This window comes from Leptinotarsa decemlineata, unplaced genomic scaffold (assembly GCF_025532065.1).
Source record: "Leptinotarsa decemlineata unplaced genomic scaffold, Ldec_3_MD MMD2_tig00004307_RagTag_RagTag, whole genome shotgun sequence".
NCBI classification, from domain to species: Eukaryota; Metazoa; Arthropoda; class Insecta; order Coleoptera; family Chrysomelidae; genus Leptinotarsa; species Leptinotarsa decemlineata.
Genome location: NW_027412606.1, coordinates 391706 through 411773, shown reverse-complemented (window position 1 = coordinate 411773; position 20068 = coordinate 391706). Strand labels below are relative to the sequence as shown.

The window sequence follows — 20068 nt, the reverse complement described above, 5'->3', positions numbered from 1 at the left end:
GGTGGAACACGTGGTTTGGTGGTTTTAAACCGTCGCCGCGACTTTATCCGCTCGACACGCGTCTACCGGAAATAAATACGCTAATTGGGTTGTTTTAATTTTGTGTAATTCGGGTCGATATAGTGGATTGTTTTGATAGTGAACGATTTGAAGGTAAGGAGACGTGTCAATTTTGTTTCGAGTATTCATTTATAAATTTGTAGAAATGTCACTGAATATCTCTCTTTATTTGTGTTACTGCAGTCAGACTTATTCGAAAAAATATGTATGTATATTTCTGATAGCTCTTACCTGTTTGATGAAAGGGAAACAGTGTTTTGCAAAGTGACGTCAAATTTTCTGAAATTTTGGCAAATTACAGTATTTTGATCAAGACTGTATACTCGTATCACTCCAGCTCAACCATATGCTCATAAAGTTTTCGAAATGAGAGGTATTGAATTTGAAATACGCCCACTTATATTTATTTATTTATTTATCTATCGGTTAAGTACACTACAGAATTGGTATAAAATCCCAAATGGTACATCTAGAAAGTTTCAATTGTAGAAACCAGACAAGCATTGGAGTTCAGTTATGAACCCAACAAGTGAGATCCTTTAGATAAACTATTGTAGATGCTTAGAAATAAATAAACCTATTTATTTTTATTAGTCCAGTATACCATAAACTATTATTAAAATACCAAATGGAAGATAAAGAAGAAAACATATTAAAAAGACAAGAATATGCATAAAGACATTCAACACTAATGATCAATTAAATCATACAACAAAACGTAACTATATCAAGTACATTACAGAATTGTAACAAAGTCCCCAATGTTACATCAATGTGCAAAAAACTTTATAGTCAAGTTATTACTTCATAATAAATAAAGGTACTTATGCATTTTCATTTGTCAAGTAGTAGGTACATTATATAAATAAAATCCAAATGGCAAGCCAGGGAAGTTCAAATTCAAATTAAAAAATGACATATATAAACACTAGAATGAGTTATAATCATTAAAAAAAATAAAAAACGACTATTCGGAAGTTTAATGAACAATCTCTGGACGAAGTCGTCTGATTGACATTTTTTTGAATTAAAAATCTGACAAATGAAAAAAATCAAGTTCTGAAAAGTATGTACATTTTTTGAAAAAGTAATAAAAAATTGATTAGATCCGAAACATGTTTTGTATATCTCTGATCATCATGTATGCAAATAATTTTCATCAAAATTGACAAAAGTATAGGGTAGTCTTTTGATAAAAATAAATATTAACCATTATGGCTTGCTGTCCGACGACAGCAAGGAAATTGTTTAATACATCTAGCACATTTTTTGTGTCTGTCATGTTCAACTGAGAGTTATTTTCTTTTACGATGACCGATATATTATCAGTATATAATACAATATCTTCATTAACTACATTTTGTATTTCATTTGCGTACAGTATATATAATAATGGGCATATGATGGATCTCTGTGGCACACCTTTTTCATCACAACTGATTCTGATTTAATTATCCCCGATATATCATTTTCTATTAAATGTTGGCTTCTGTTTGTCAAATAGGATTTGATTAAGTCCAAAGATGTGCCTTAGATTCCATATTTATCAAGTTTGTTGTGTAAAATTTCATGTCTGACACTGTCAAATGCTTTTGACAGGTCAATACACAAAGTTACAGTAGGTACTTTGTTCAAATGATGCAAACATTTTTCAGTGGCTTGATATATTGCTTGTATGGTTGATTTACCTTTACGGAATCCATTTTGTTCTTTTGCTTACAACACATTATCATCTAAGAACTTAAGTGAACGTTTGTTCATGAGCTTTTCAAAAATTTTACTGTTTCCCAGAACATTGCATGACATGAGCCAACCGATATGCCGACATCCGCAGCAACTCTCTCTAATAGTTAGTCAATGATTCTTCACAACAATTTTCTTCACTTTCTCAACATTACCATCGGCGTCCAGGGCGGGCGTCGTCATTCACATATTCTCGCCCTTCTGTGAAAAGCTTTTACAACTTGTAAACATTTTTCTGATTCAGGGTACAATCACCATATGCCACTGTCAATATTTCACGTATTTTTGAGCACCCAATTCCATTTTTTACACAAAATTTTATACAAATTCTTCAATCAATTTTTTTCGATAGCAGAAAATACCGATGACGTAAAACACTTCTAGACAAAACGAGCGTACGAACACAACAAAATAAAAAAAATCGCTAATGGAATACACTTAGCTTACAAAATTTTAACAATCACCTTATTTTTTCAACAGTCCACGTAGTGTTCCATTTGAGAAAATCGCATAAACTCCATTCAAAGTAGAAAAAAATCATCGTAAAATTTAAAGCACTAAAGCAAATTCAAATCCAAGATAGAGTGGATGTAAACATTGACATGCCCTACGCACGTGATATTGAAAATCCCAAGAATTGGCCAGGGTCGTATTCAGAACCAACATCTTTTTGATCGCAAATGCTATATCATACTTAGGAAAACTTTTTTATAATAACGAGTGAAATGCACAAGTTTTGCAGTTTAACGGGAAAAATGCAGATACTCATTTCTTTATTGATAATTTTTATTTTATGTAAAATCGAAAGGAATATTAATCAAAATTATGCAACTGAATGAATTTGTTTCTTCATCAGTAGTATCATCCTCACCAATCTGAATTATCAGTGGCTCGATTTGTGCCTCTACATCTTTGTCTCGACTTCCGATATCACATGCCGAACACACTTCTCCCATTTCTCCGCTGTGACTCTTTTCAAAGCCTCATCAAAAAGTACTTTGAGATCTGCAAATTTTAACGTGGTGTTATGCTGAGCTACAAAATTCTTCACATCCGCCCATATTAACTCGATGGGATTGAGCTCGTAGTGGTATGGAGGCAGGCGAAGGACAATTTTGTTTTGGCCTGCTGCCATCTCATCGACTATATATTTTTGGTATTCAAGCTTGCGCTCCTTGACAATTTTTATTAGCTGTACTCTTAGCATTGAGTCTTCAAAGCGAATATTCTTTGATCGCAGCCAATTTTGGATTTCAACCTTCTTTGAAGACGTTGTCGGAATCTTCTCTAACCGTCGCGAATGATAAGGTGCATTGTCCATTACAATCACAGCATTATCCTCCAGATGGGGTAGAACTTTAGAAAACCACTGTTCTAAAGAATCACCGTTCATTTCTTTGTGATAATCTCCAGTTTTCTTCGACTCGAAACACCACAGCCCTTCAGCAACAAACCCATTCTCATTGTCGATGTGACAAATAATAAGCCGTTTTCCTTTACCTGAAATTATGAAGAGGTATGTAAGTAAATGAAACAAATACGAGGGTTACTTTTTATATATATTGAGATTCAGGCAGGTCTTAATATAAATATAAGTTTACCTGATGGATTTGTTAATCCGGTGGATAGTCCATCTAGAAAGGCCCTCCTAGATGAGGTCACAGTTTCATCGACCCATACTTTAGGGGTAGTATGACAAGCATTAACCCAGGTTCCATCCATATAATAAATTGTTCTCTGTTGTTCCCTGTTGTTCTCTGTAATATTTAATTTTGGTCAAATACTCTCTCCTCCATAACACAATTTCCTCTCTATCCAATAATAAACTATTACGCCCTCGTTTTTTCCATACAAAATTCAAATATTTCAATACTTTATGGAATGTTGACCCTGTGCTGGTACCGAACTCGTACCAAGAAGGAGAATTCACCAATGAACGCTGCCCTTTCCATCTGACACTGGGCGATCACGTGAACATCACGCTTCGGTTTTGTTTTGTTTTACTCTATCTTGGATTTGGATAGACTTTAGGTATGTATAAAAATAAATCTTGATTGTGGCGACAAAATTCCCAGCCAAATAATGTCTGGCGGTCGATGTCGAATCTCCTGTAATCCCATAGATGGCGTTTTTGTAAGGGAAAAAGTCATCGCAACTACTTTAAATTCAGATCTTCGAAGAATTAGAATGAAAGTTATTTTACTTAGAGTCTGCATTACATTCTATTTTTTCTCCAAAATAATGTGGTTTGATAAAAATTTAGTGCTGAGTAGGGTACCATTTTGAAAACAGAAAAATAAATAGTTGTTTCATACATAAAATATTGTTTTTTTGTGAAAGCAACACCTCTGAATGAAAGAACTATTCTTTAACACATTCAAATGAATATATCACAACTCAACGCTGTCTATCAAGTTGTCGCTGCGATCATAAAAGGACTCGAAGAAGTTATTCATACTGCTTCAACTTTGTGTGACCCCCCATGAAAGCTTTCGATTTCTGTCTCGACTTCTTCTCATGACTTCCTCCTCGAAAAACTGGAATTTAATGGTATAGGAGGTCCTGCGTTTTTTATCATCCCTGATGTCCTACAAAGGTCTGTCTTGAGGCCACTTTTATTTATCATATATATTTATAACCTGTTCTTTTACATATAACCTCATGTTATGGTGTCATATGCGGACGATGCTATCTATTTCTTAACACAAAAAATATTGGTAGTGTCCATACCACTATTAACCAAATTGGAGTTGAAGCTGAAATATTATAGTACACTAACAATAAGCTTCAACTAAATAAAGTGAAAACCCAAACCACTATCATCTCTAGTCATAGTAATAAATACGAACTGGAAGTTCTGTAAATCTTTTGGGAATCCAACTAGACGATTCGTTAAATTGGTTGAGTTGTAACGAGAATCTATGTAAAAATATATTTCCTTCTGAAGCAGATGTTCCACATAACATTTACTATTCTCTCATTCATAGTAGAATTCCTTATGGCATTATTTTATGGGGTAATTCCAGTTCTGCAACAAATATGTTTTGATTACACTGCCAACCATTGTTCATGAAATGAAATGCCTTTACCATCTTTATATATGTATTAGTGTTTATTAGAAATTCATAAAAATAATCAAGCTGCGTTTTACAACTTCCAAAATAAATTCTTTGGACTTAAATCTATGTAATAAAATTCCCTCAAACATAAGTAGTCTTAATTTCAACATCAGAATGAAACAATGTTTTCACGGTGTAGAAGAGATTATTTACAAAATAACTTTTGATATTATTATAGTTGTATATAATTATAACGTATACGAGAATGTTAATTATTAATTTCGGTATTGAAGATACGATTGTTGTTGGAGTTTTTCGATATTATTAGTCTCTTTGTGAAATGATTTGTTTGTGCTATATTCATTATTGTGTTACTGTTTTTTTTTACTTGTATAAGTGTATGTATACATGTATGTATACATTGTCTAAGTGTATGTATAGATGTTCACAACCTACTGTTGGAAACAAGATTGTTTATTTATATGACTTACTAAAAACATTATATTTCGTAGCTAAATAAATCATCCATTCATCCGTGTGTAGAATTGAAAGTAGACAAACAAACTCCAAACCACACTATACCTGAAGTAAGGTTGACCTTTAAGGGCATATACACCCTCTTTTATCGAATAACACATGCAATGTCCAATATTACTTCCGACTCCCGGCAGTTGCTACACGTTCATAAGTCACCCCTCCTTAGTTATTCACCCGATTATTTTCGACATATTACGGAAGACTTATTTTGGGTTAGTTTTTTTGTAATGTTTGTGTCTTATTTATAGAACCTTTAAAAATAGCTAACGAATGCATGGATTCTGTTCCAAATGTTACTTTTTGTCGATCTCTTGATACTTTTTAACCTTTCTAATTACTGCAGGATTCCACATTTTTTAATAGGCATTTCGTAAAGATATTTATATAAATATGGTGAATACGGAAATTGCTTCATCGAAGTACTTTTCAATCAATCAATGAATGAAATTAGATACGAGCAATTCATTCAATCAATATTTATTTCCAATTTTCGACATGGCTTACAGGTATTGGTATTGTCAATTAGTAGGTGAGGTAGTAAATTAAAATAAAATTTACATAAAAAAAAGGTTAAAATACAGAAACACTTAAATTTACATCACACATAGTTAATCACAGAGTATGAATTTTTATAAAATCACATATCTATACTATAAAAACATTTTTCCATTAAAAAGTTCTTCTACTTATGTTGGAATTAAGACAATTTACTTCAAATCTTAGGGGAGGTTGTTAGATATTTTACGTATACATATTAGCATAGTCGTTAGAAGATTAGTCTTATTCATCTCCTGATGATGCTAACTTGGTTAACGAAACGCACTTTAAGAGACAGCATTTTCATCTTGGTGAAAAAAAGTGGTTTCAATAGATTGATTTCACGCCAGAGTCGTAATATCGAGAATAACGTCGTAATTTTAAATTCAGAGTCGCAATTACGAAATTAGAGCCAACATTTTGAGTTTAAAGTCAGAATTTCGAGGTAAATCTTGATTAAAGTGAAAATTTTGTTTTTAAAGTCTAAATATCGAGATGAACGTCAAAATTTCGACATTGAAGCTGTAGTTTCAAATTTAAAGTCTCAATTTAGAATTTGAAGTCGAAATTTCGAGATTAAAGTCGGAATTTTGAGATTGAAGTTGGAATTTCAAGACTAATCTCGAAATTATGAGACAAATCTCGATTTTGAAGTCGAAATTTCGAGATAAACCCGAAATATCAACATTGAAGTCGTGATTTAAAGATTAAAATCTCAATTTCGAATTTGAAGTCAAAATTTCGAGAGTAATCTTGAAATTATGAGACGAATCTCGAATTTAAAGTCGAAATTTTGAAATAAAAGTCGAAATTTCGATATTGAAGTCGTAATTTTGAGATTAAAGTCTTAATTTCGAGTTTGAAGTCGGAGTTTTGAGAATAATCTCGAAATTATGAGACAAATGTGGACTATGAAGTCTAAACATTGAAACAGAAGTTTCAATTTCAAGTTTGAAGTCGAAATTTCGAGATTAAAGTCGAAATTCTGAGTTCAGAGTAAAAATTTGAAGATTAAAGTCGAAACTCCGAGTTTGCAGTCGAGATCAAAGTCTCAATTTCGAATTTGAAGTCGAAATTTCGAGATTTAAGTCGAAATTTCGAGAATAATTTCGATGTTGTGATGTCGATTTCAAAGTTGAAATTTAGGTTTGAATACTGAGTTTGAAGTCGAAATTTCGAGATTAATGTCTGAATTTCGAAATTTAAATTCAAAATTTTGAATTCAAAATCGAAATTCAGAGTTAAAAGTCGAAATCTCGAGTTTGAAGTCGAGAATTCGAATTTGGAATTCAAGTCTTAATTTCGAGTTTGAAGTCGAAGTTTTTAGAATAATCTAGAAATTATGAGACAAATCTTGACTTTAAAGTCTAAACTTCGAAATAAAAATCGAAATTTCGACATTGAAATCGTAGTTTCGAGATTAAAGTTTTAATTTCAAAATTGAAGTCGAGATAAAAGTCGAAATTCCGAATTTGAAGTTAATATTTCGAGATTTGAGTCGGAATTTCGAGAATAATCTCGAAATTATGAGATAATTCTCGGTTTCAAAGTAAACTTTCGAAATTTGAGTCAAAATACTGAGTTCAAATTCGGAATTTCAAAGTTTAAAGTCTAGATTTCGAATTTAAAATCGAAATTTCGAAGTAAAAGTCAAAATCTCGAGTTTGAAGTCGAAAATTCGAGCTTCAAGTAGAAATTTTGAGATTGAAGTCAAAATTTCACATATAAAGTCTGAATTCAGAATTAAGAATCGAAATTATGAGATAAACGTCGAAATTTCGAGTTTAAAGTCGAAATTCCGTGTTCAAAATCTAAATTTCGAGTTTATCATCGAAATTTCGAATTCAAAGTCGTAACAGTTTCGAGTTAAAAGTCTTAATTTAGAGTTCATAGTCTTAATTTCGATTTCATAATAAAAATTTCGAGTTACAAATCGTAATTTAGTGTTTAAAGTTGAAATTTTGTGATCAATGTCAAAATTTTGAAATTTAGAGTTGAAATTTCAAATTCAAACTCGTAATAGTTTCAAATTTAAAGTCTACGTTCCGATTTTTTATTCGAAATTTCAAGTATCAAATTGAAATTTCGAGTTTAAAGTCGGAATTTCGAGATTAATGTCTGAATTTTGAAATATAAAGTCAAAATTTCGAGTAGTTTGCAGATTGCTTTAATGTGAAATGGCCATCACTCACAAACATACCTCTACGGTAAATTAAACATGAACTGAAATATCACTTTGGTTTATTGGTTGTTACTCAGTCCCAAGTTGAAAATTATGCAAACAAATATATAATTTTGCAATCGAAAGCCTAGATTTAAGGGCGTTGACAGAAATCAAGCGGATAAGACATTTGTGAGCTAACTAACTTTTCGATCTAATGCTGTTTCTGATGAAAATATTTGAAAATATATTTATTCTCATTTGCCATAGTACCTTCACGTCACCCACGCCCATGATACTCCTACAACCAATGGAGCACGGCAAATTTCAGATCATGAAAAGCTGTCGCGATTATCCCTGAATTTAATTGTCCGTCGTTGCTGAAAATATTTCAGGCGAAGTTGAGCAGCTTAGCATTACCGCTTCAAAATTGCAATTCAGTCATAAGTGACTTCATTGTCTAATATCTTTGGAGACTGTTCCATACCCAATGCTTTGTGGATACACCTGTAAGGAGTTGAGAAAACGGAGTAGTTGAAATTTTACTTCATTTTAATGTTGCAGTTGAACTTTACTGGAATCCTCATTTCGTACTGAATATATATCGCTATCAGATGTTTCTCTCAGTTGCAATAGCTAGAAAAGCTCATCTATCTACTCAGAAACAACTTTCTACTTAGCGCTTAGTGTAGTTAGTGTTTTAGCTTGTAATATCCTGCACGTTATTCACATTTGGTGTCTGAGGAAGCAGATGCCCGTTAACCCTCAATGGTGAAGTCACTCCATTTGGAACGGCGGTGAAATATCTTGGCATTGTCCTTGATACAAAACTCACCTGGAACGCTCACTTGGAAAAAGTTTTTCACAAAGCCAGACTGCCCCTATGGACTTGTCGAACGATTTGTGGTAAAACTTGGGATTTAGGTCTCGAACAAATCCATCAGATGTATGTGATGATTGTAAGACCAATGATCACTTATGGTGCAACTGTCTGGTGGCCGAAGGCTTTACAGAAAACGGCTAAGGCGATAGGCTTACAGAGATAGGCTTGTCTTACCATAGAGATCCTTCTAGATCTACCTCTTCTTCACATTTTTCTGAAGAGAGAGGCTAGATGGATTGCATATAGACTTGTGCACATTGCCAATTGCACAAAACAATTTAATGCAGAGTGCAACAGACTGCTGGTTGACATCGACCGCCAACGAGATACGTCCACTGGCTTCCACTGCAAAGAAAATAGTTGTGAACTAGAGCGCTTTTCTGACCCGCCATAGTGGTGCTAGGCTGAACCATGCATGCATCGCTGACATCAACTTTAAAGGACAAGCTTAAGTAAGTAAGGACGATGGCGTCTCGACTGAAGAAGACGCTCTTTATGGAATTGGATCCCATAGGTGGCATCTGGTGTTGAATCAGTGAAAGACAGAGGACGAATCTCGTCAGCGGTCGAAGTTGACCGCCTTGGGGAGCCTCGTTTATCTTTGATATCCGAGGATTGGGTTTTTTGTCGATCCTATAGATGCCAGAATCCCGAAAGGACGAACTTATGTGATCATACTTTCGGATACCGTAGGAAAATCTGACACAACTATTTTGTACACGCTGGAGTCGCATTACATCTAATTGTTGTAAGGCGGGTCCGTAGATACAATCGCAGTAAGCTAATCTTGAAAAAATAAGTGTTTCACAAAGACTCAACCTCAGACTTTTTGATGAAAGGTGTCTACTTGGATAAAGTTGTCTTAATACATTGAATGACGTTTTACACAGATGACTTACATGCTTCGTGAATCTCATGTCTGTATCTAACCACAAGCCCAGATTTTTACATTCATTCACAAAAGGTATTATGTTATTGACACGGATCGACAATGACTCACACACAATATTTTTTTTTTTACTTTTGGGACCAAATAACATGACCTGGGATGTCTTTGGATTGATAGTAAGACTATGTGCACAGGATACATCATATAGAGTTTTGAGGTTTCTGTTAATATTTTCATTAGCAGGTGTAATATCTTTAAAGCTGAATGAACTATACAATTGAGTATTATCGGCGTAGTGATGTATTTTACCAAAACAAACAAATTCATGGAAGTCACTAGTATAAATTGCAAAAAGGAGCGGTCCCAGGACTGAACCTTGCGATATTATTGTTGATTGGTTACCATCACGGTAAGTTGATAGGGTCCTCTCGGAGAGATAGCTATTCATAAGTGACACTGCATTATGGGTGAAACCAAAGCACTTAAGTTTTATGGACAATAAAGAAGGATCCAAGGTATCGAATGCTTTACTGTAATCAAGCATTAAGAGACATGTGAAATTTCCTTCATCAAGTGATTTGAATATGTCGTCAGTGACGAGACTTAGAGCCGTAGTAGTGTTATATAGAGGGCGAAATCCAGACTGAACGGAGGTAATAAGATTTTTTCGTTTAACGTAATCTGAGAGTTGTTCTTTGATAATCATTTCAAAGACTTTTGAGATGACAGGAAGAATACTTATAGGCCTAATATCAGAGAACTCTGAGGGATCGTTACATTTTGCCAATGGCTTAACTCTAGCATGTTTCCATTGAGAGAGAAATTTACTAGTCTCAATGGCAAAGTTGAAGATATATGTTATGTATTCCAATAAATGGGGCAAAACTAAATCCCACATACGAATTGTGATTTCATCAGAGCCCATAGCATTACTACTGACCTTTACTCCTGTCATGCCCTTTAACCCACCTCAGGATAATGTTATTATCTACCGTGGCACTCTGGTACTAGCCCTGAGGTAACACGTTGTCTGTTTAAGGCTAATAGAGCTCCAGGAATATTCATTACTACAGCAGTGGTTCCAATCAGTGCATCATAAGCTTAAACTCGAAGTTAGGACTTTCAACTCGAAATTTCGAGGTTATAATCGAAACTTCGAGCTCAAAGTCGAAATTTCGAGTTTTAAAGTCGTAATTTCCAAGAAACAAATAATAAACATACGTGGCCCTGCTGCGCTTCTGTTGGAAACCTGTCTTCAGGAAATTACTTCCCAGTTTTGTTTTCATCTCGACCACTGTACTGAAAAAATCAGTGTTCTGAAACACACTTGTGTCATGAAACGAGAGAATAAAAAACCTCTATCGTGACATCATAGCCAAGCATAAATGGAGCCGCAGTACAGAATCTCTTTCACACTCCTCCACTGGCAAGCGGGACTCATCAAACTTAATAATCTTTTGTGAAGCGATCCTTTTGTATGATTTCGCGGATGCGGTACGTTACCGCATTACCACACGACGAAGCTTATTGTCAAGAGTTAGAAGTCTGGAAGAGCTTAACGAAATTGCAAAGAAATATTTTCAGTGAGCTGTATCAGTCGGCATCGCAGATTTGTTTGCTTATTTGATTTTCGAGCTCGTTCGTGAACAGCGTGATGAAAGTGGGAAAATGATAGAATTTCCGATGTGTTTGTTAGGGGAAGTTTGATGTAATCGATTGATTTTTTCTGAAATTGATCTGAAGAAGCTAGCTAGCTCTAGAGGAAATCGCTCTTTAGTATTGTATACCGGATTGAATAATGTGATAATTTTTGCAACGGTATAATTCATCGACAACGACAAATAATTTATTAACCATAAATCACGAAAATGGTATAAGAATCGTCAATTGAAAACTTAAAAAAATACTCTTCTAGATTTGTAGAATTCATTCAATTAGAAATGAGTGTTTTGAAATGGACGACACGTTAGTTTTTTCTGCACTGGTAGTTTTTGTTGAATCTAGTTCAAATCAAATAAAAATATACTTTATTGTCCGAAGATTTGCATCTTATTGTCAAAGTCTAAGAAATACAATGTTGATATGAAAAAAGTAATGAAAAAGTATAAATGTAGATATAAAAAAGTTCCAAAAATGAATAAATATAAATATAAAAAAAGTTCTAAAAATGTATTGATGAAATACCACCATGTATAAAGTGAAGGTACAACAGTGGTAAAAATAGTAGTAATATATTGCTAATATATTGTAAAAAGGATTCGCTAAAATACTCTTCCATACTACAATAGGGTCTATTCACAAATAGGTTCTTCACCGCCTTTTTGAAATGAACGTTGCTTAAATTTGCAGATATCATTTCTAATGGTAAATGATTGAACAATTTACCACCATTGTAGTATATGGAATCCTTGATTAAATTCGAAATTGGGATGGGAAGTCTAAAGATATAACTGCTATTGTGAGTAGCATAAGAAGTAGAAGCAAAGTTGAACTTCGATTTATGTTTATAAATAAGGCAAACTGTCTCTAAGATAAAAAGTGCGATGACTATTAACATTTTATTGACAGTAAACAAATTCCTGCACGATTCTCTGGGTTTTACTTTACAGAGACATCTTAGTGCCCTCTTCTGTAATATCAATGCAGAAGAGAGAAGGGATGAGTTGCATGCTCCTCAAAAAGGTATTCCATAACATAGTCGAGATTCGATAAGTGCATGGTAAAGAGTCTTTGCGACATGGAAACCTAACTCATTTGAAACCACTCTAACTGCATAATATCCTGAGGAGATCTTATTCTTCAGTTGTTTAAGATGTTCATCAAATTTCAGCCTATTATCAATGAATACACCGAGAAACTTTGTGTTTAATTTATTTTGTAATACGTCAGCGTCTATTGAAATATCATCAAGCGAACATTTGAATGATATTATATTCGTTTTGGATACATTTAGAGAGAGTAAATTTGCATCGCAACAGCTCTTCAATTTCTTCAAGTTGGATGATACTATTTTATTTAACTCCACTGAGTTTTTTCATTTCAACAATATTATAGTATCATACGCTAATAGAGTGAAACTACCAGATATGTGAATCATAAATATATCATTCATATAAAGCAGAAACAGAATAGGGCCTAACACAGAACCCTGTGGTACACCAGATTCAATGGCCCTATTTTGATTAACTCAATCAAACGCCTTTGCGGCGGCTACTGCACCAGCATTCAATTCAGAGTAAATTTCATATAAAAAAGAGAAGATAGCATCATTTGTATCTTTTTCCGCTTGAAACCCAAACTGGTTTTCGCTTATAATGCAGTGTAGTTTTAAGAATTCATCTAAACGTAGTTTGACTGATTTCTCAATAATTTTTGGTAAAGTCGGTATTAAGGAAATAAGACGCAGATTGGAGGGATTATCTAAATCACCACCTTTATGTAGTGGAATGACAACGGAAGTCTTCAGGGAAGAAGGTCCCAAAACGAAAAGTAGATAGTTGGATACTGTCACTTCTTCACGAATTATTATTCAGTCATCCTTGTTCACTGTATTTCAACATGGTTTATTCTACTGAAGAAAGAATAAAATTGTTGAAACCTATTATCCAAATAATGAATGGGCTGAAGCTGCTGTAAGAATTTATAATACGAATCATCCAGACCACAACGTGAACCATCAATACATTGAACAGTTAATGGATAAGTTTCGAACTTCGGGTTCTGTTCACAACAGAAAACATGAAGTATCCCGTCCTGTCAGAAAAGACGGAGTTGAAGTTGCAGTTTCAGGACATATACAAATGGATAATCTACAATCTACCAGACAAGTAGCTGTTGCGTCTGGTGTATCAGCTACTAATGTTTTTCGGATTTTGACAGCCTAAAAGTACCATTCTTTCAAAATAAGGCTAGTTAAGGAATTAAACGAAGATGATCCTGATCGTCGACTTCAGTTTTGTGTTGTGTTCAGCGAGAAATTGACCAACAACCCAAACCTATTATACAATACATGTTTTTCAGACGAAAGTTCTTTCATGTTGAATAGTGAAGTGAATAGAAATAATTGTTGTTACTCGAGCGATGTGAATTCTCATTTGGTGATGGAAACACATTCACAAACTCCACCAGAAAGGAATGTCTGGGCCGGCATTCATGGTAATCAATGAACCATTCTACATTGAAGGTAATCTCAATGGAGACACACACTTAAATCTATTACAAGACTGTGTAGATCCTATGATTACACAAATTTTAGAAAAGGATGAAAATTTAGTAGAAAATGAAATATCATTCCAGCACGATGGTGCACCCCCACATTTTGATGTTCGGGTGAGACAGTTGTAAAACAAATATTCGATTGATATCGCTACTACTTCCACATGAAGTTATATTGTACGATATGAAATAGTTAATCAAGGCATAATACGACTATATGTCACTTAGGGACTTTATATTTAGGGTTCCTTTGAGTGTGTTTTGATCTTTTTACACGTATGCACAATATGTTTCTTTCAGTTAAGATTATTATCAACCCAAGTTCCCAAGTTGTTCTGATGGTTTGATGGAGTCATCACAATCAAAGAAAAGTTTTGTGACTTTTTTCCAAGATACTCAATCATATTTCGCTTGCATTTACAATACCTTGTTGGAATTACACCAAGCTATAGAAAGGTCTGCAACAGTATTGAGTTTCATTAGGAGTTCCTCTGGTGTTCGAGCTTCTTCAGCTATAAATGTGTCATCTGCGTATATAATCATCATTTTAGCCCTAAAGTGGATAGGAAGGTCATTAATGAAAAAATCATTGGCCCTAAAATCAAACCTTGCCCAACTCCATCCTCAACACCATAACATTCAGATCTGGAGTCATAGAGATTCGCAGATTTTTTCTGAAACTATGGTAAGATATCAACCAAGTTTGAAAATTTCCTCTGAATCCATTAGTATATAATTTATTGCTGATAATTTCTGTGTCGCTAATAATAGCTCTGTTTCTGAAAAAGAGTCGTGACCATTCTTTATTCGAAATATATTTCGGTTTAATCGTTGGAAATTTCGGTATGTCTCAGCAAATTTTGATGTTTTATAAAGCTCAGACGATACCTTCTTTGGAGTATTGTTCTCATGTATGGATTTTCCTCCCCAAACATACCCTGAAGCTGCTGGATTCCATCAAGAAAAGAGCCATCCACCTGAGTGAAGACGCGAACATCACTTGCAACGCGGTAGCTTCTGATTGGTCGACTGGGTAATGATGAAAAGTGGAGAAGTGGGGACGACTACGTCACACCTACCTTGAGTTGTGTGTTCCACAAGGCCGATTAGATGTCCAAAAAGGTCCAGAATGGACCTACGCAAATTTGCACGTGTTTTTCCATAAGGAATGGGCCAGAACTCCTATAGCTATATTACTGATGAAGTTTCGAGAATTTAAAATATTCTTTATTGAATTGCAACAACAAATGTTGAAATAATTAAGTGGCATCCAACCACAAAAATGACACCTAACCTAAAAATAAAAATGACAGAAGAAAATAACAATAAATATAAAAAAAATCCAAACAGCTGAAACTATAGTCAATTGGATTGGATTGGTAGGTACTAAGGGTTGGAACTTCATTACTGGAATGCTAGATGACGTTGAAATAGCTAGATTTTGAGAAATTTTCTCAAACAATTTTTTTATCTTATATAATTTTTTTTTCAATAAAAAGTATCCTATGTTACTTCTGATATCTCCGCAAGAACATGTGTACAAAACTTCATAATGATCGGTTGAGTAATTTTCGCGTGAAACCGTAACAAACAAACTTACATTCGTATTTACAATATTAGGGATTTTTTATCAGCTTCAAGGATAATATTTTCAGTTGGATATTCTTAGAATATACGTTCCTTACTTTCAATAAATGTTTGGAATTTCCAGTTCACTTTTTTTCATTTCACTCTGTCAGAAATATCCGATGATTACCCATTTTCACGAGTATAATAATAATAATAGCATTTATTCACATTTGTGTTTCTCACATGGTCTTTCACCTTAATCTAGTCCATTTAGTGAATAAACAAAGATATAAAAATATATAGCGCTACTGCTCTCCCGTAGATTTTGACTAAAATAAACAATCACAAACTTTCAAAAGGTACAGAAATGTTGTAGACAATTTGAAGCTCTTGAAAAATATTTCTTTGAGAAAATTATGTTTCATATCAATATCAAGAATTTTGACTTGACGCCTCAACTAATCCGATTCAGCGATGTCAACATATATCAGGCTGATGATCAGAACCCTTACATTTTCATATTTTTCATTTTCAAATGAGGAATGATACTGAATCTTATTCAAAACCGAGTGCTCATTATGAAGCCGTTCACATATGTAAAGTGTCACAAACAACTGAGATAAGCCATACCTAACAAAGCCACCTACATTGAATGTAACACACGTATATATGTTCGTTTGTTAATATTTGCTGGAACGGGTTGATTTTCAGCTAGCGATTTCATTAGCCTATATTTGTTCAACAAAAGGGTCGCGTTTCCGTTGGTGCGGCTACCTATCCAGAGTTCACAGAGTACACAGAATAGCTACGTTAGTTGTGTAGGTGATACAGGCTTCTGTTGGACACTACAATAGTCGAGACGGTTCATTGTCGCCTTCTGAAAGGAACACAGCGGAGCTGGAACTGGTAAAGAGATAAACTAGTTTTTTTCATTGAAATAAAAACTTTGATATTGACTGAATGACTGCTGAAAAAACAACGATCATTTTAAAAAATAAGCTTCTGATTTCTCATTCCGAACAATTGGAGTTGTCAAGAGTTGTTCCACTCTGCAAGCAAAAAGGGGGGTGAAAGGGAGGCCGAAAATTATAGGCAGTACAGTGTCACATTGACAAAATACGAGGTCTGTTGAAAAAGTAAGGTGATTTTTCAAATTTCGTACCATATGGTCGTAGGTTCGATAAGGAATATTAAAAAACACCCTAGCACAAGTATAATATATCTGAGGAGAACTACTTTGAATGAAACACAATAGAAATTGATAAATGAAGAAATATGTATTGAGAAAAATGGTCATTCATATTATTTTCTGAACAGACCTCGTATATGAATATTCTTATAACGCAAGATTCTTGAAATATTGAATATTTTGAAACCTTTGAAACAACTTAAATGGTGGATGGGAAAGATAATGTTAATTATAAGATGACAAAAGCTGACACACGATATAAAATTGAACTTTTTGGACATTTACAGAAGAGGTTACAACGGAAAAACAATTTTGAGATGAAGAATGATGAGGTGGAGAGTGTGAAAATGTTATGGATTACTTTATCTTATCTTCAACGCTATTTTTACACTAATATTGCTAATAATATAGGCATTGAGAAGGTGCAGCATGCGAAAATAAAGTGTTCCCTATTAAAACTTATGAGAAAGAAAGATAATATAAGATGACTGAAGAGAACACACGGTATAAAATGAAAATCTTCAAAATCGTATTACATTCTGCCAAGTTTAACAGCGCATTTTTGGATGAATATTCAAGGGAAAGCTAATAATCTTGCGTTTCTCAGGAACCGCCACTAATTAATTTATATTCGACAGTATTTCATTTTATTATGCATTACAAACTTCTGAATAACGAAAAGGCAAGATGACAATCTGTCAAATTAAACTTCTTTCGTCAATAAAGGGAGAGAGAACAGAGAAGAGAAAGGAAACCGATCTTTTCAGGAGCGTACCAAGTTAAGTTGGGAGAGGCTGAAAACATTTCTGAAGCGTCTTATCCATGTAAGAGTTTTGTAAAGAAAAGGTTTTGGCTTTCCAAACTTTTAAAGTAAAAAAGCGATTACTTCCAAAATGAACTCATCACAAGATGTGTAGATCATGCGATCATGCTAGTCTTCTACATAAGTAGTCGACATAGGAAAGGTACGTCTCAAACCAAAGTAATGCAGATCCTCTAAATCCCTAAACTTCTAGTTTGCGAAGAAGTAACATGTGATCTACACAATTGAAGGCCTTGGTTAGGTCACAAAACATCGCCGCCGCAGATTCTCTTTCATTGATATTGGTGTACAGGTTTTCTCGAGGAAGGAAATTACTAGTTTTTGAACAGTTTTTCTATAACTTTAGACAAGACAATAGGCCTAAAATTATCTGGGTTGTCAAGATCGCCTCCTTTATGTAGAGGAATAATTGTGGCAAGTTTCAGACACGATGGGAACATACCTTTGGAGAATGAGAAATGTATTGCCTCCGCCAACGCACCCAAAACCTTGTCGAAAGAGTTACTTTATGAAAAAAAGTTCTTCTATATATCATAGGCAAGTGTGAGCAAACAATGAATAACACACCATACTTATATTTCAATTAATACGTCGAATACGAAAATTCCATATCAAAAACTCGTGAAGAATGTTTTATTCATTTGTTGAAGCTTCGTTAATTAAATATCTTCCCATCGTGCATGAAAGAGGAGAATACGAAGTATCAAATGGATACCGTTCTGACGAAACGAGGAGTAACATATGCAAACGGCTTTCTACTATTATACCCTACACAAAAATACACTTTCTCGTTCCTTGTTCTAACATGATAAAACCTTTTAAATCCAGAAGCTCACTTTGAAATAATTCACCAAGAGAACATTTCCAATTTACATCGTTTCAGTTTCAGAATTTCAACATTGACGCGCTTTTAAATATTCGCTGGGGATTTGATTCTGCGATGAAGCTTGGAGTACAAAATTGAATTGATATTGGCTCCAAATTACTGATTAACACAAAAAGTGCGAAACGTGATTTGATTAGAGCATTCTTACAGGGGTGTTTAATATCTGTCTGTTCAACTACCAACTTCACTTACGTAATGAACATGGAAACTGACCTCTGCAACAATAATAATAACAGTGAAATTATATTATTTCTTGATGGACATTAAAGTAACTTTCATTGCTTGAAAGTAAGTTATTTTTCAATATTGAAAAATGTACCACAATGACTTTATCACGAATGGAAAACATTTATTGAATTTGAATGTACAGGGTGTCAATTTGAAAACTTCTCACCCATAATATCTTCCTTTCAGTGAATAATATGAGGAATCGAAAAAACAGGTAAATTTTATAGTCAAAGGGGTCACTTTCAAGAAATATTCGTAGCTCTCGTGGTTCTAACGGATTCAAGTTGCTCCCAAATAAATGAATCTAAAGGTGTTAAATCCTGTGATCTCGGAGGCCATTCAACTGCTCCTCTTCTGCCAATCCATTCATCCGGAAATCTCTCGTTCAACCACTAAACCAGTTTTGTAAAACTTATTCACCAAATAAAGCACAAAACGCTGGCTTACATTAAAATTTGAATGACTTTCGTTGAAAAGACATGCCGCCCTACGTGCTCACTTTCCAACATCTCAATAAATTACAATCATGTCAATTCTGTCTTGAAGAATGAAGAACAGAAACTTTTTACAGCAGAAGTAGCAAAAAAGAGCGGCTGTACACTTTCTGCGATGACAATTGAAAATTCAGCCTTTACTAAACATAACCTTACTAGCATCTGCGTTTCACTATTAGCTAATGGCTAATGTTACCCCTAATAAAGGGTTGGAACGGTAAGACCTGATTTTCTTACCAGTTCTGGTCAAAGTCAGGGTACCATTGGAAGCAGAATTGAACGGCAATCAAAATGATGTGCCATTTGACCACCCTTCCCATTTAAAATTCTAAGAGTATCATTTACCCCTCCTAAAGCGTGGGAAGTTTTCAAATTGACACCCTGTATAATAAATGGAGAAACTCTTGAGAGGTGCCAAGTGGTCAAGGATTTATGTGTAACATTGTATAATAATGTCTTGTCGTTTGCAAATCATGTTTATGGAATAATTAGTTCTTCAAATCGTATGTTGGGATATAAGAGATAAACTGAAGACTTCAAAAATATATCAATACAATCAAGTGTCTTAACTGGTTAGACCTAAATCTGCAATCAGGAGACAGTTGTACAATATTTCAGAAGGTTGAAAAAACATAGAAAACAATTTTTTGAGGTACATGTTGTGTGGTGTTACTGCATTATGTGTATTGTAATCAAGCCTCAAGTTAGATTCAATTTATTCATGTAATGGGACCGATTGGGTCTGGTTGGATATAAATAAATGAATAAACAGGAATGATACCTAAGGTGTACGTT

General features: G+C 34.1%; 1 protein-coding gene across 1 annotated transcript in view; it reads left to right on the top strand.

The window, feature by feature from the left end:
* The window catches only part of LOC111513840 (uncharacterized), a 33656-nt gene continuing 13588 nt past the window's right edge, over positions 1-20068 (top strand). Inside the window, exon 1 of the mRNA XM_074178718.1 lies at positions 1-153. The gene's annotated coding sequence lies outside the window, so the exon portion shown is untranslated. The remainder of the gene's footprint in view (positions 154-20068) is intronic.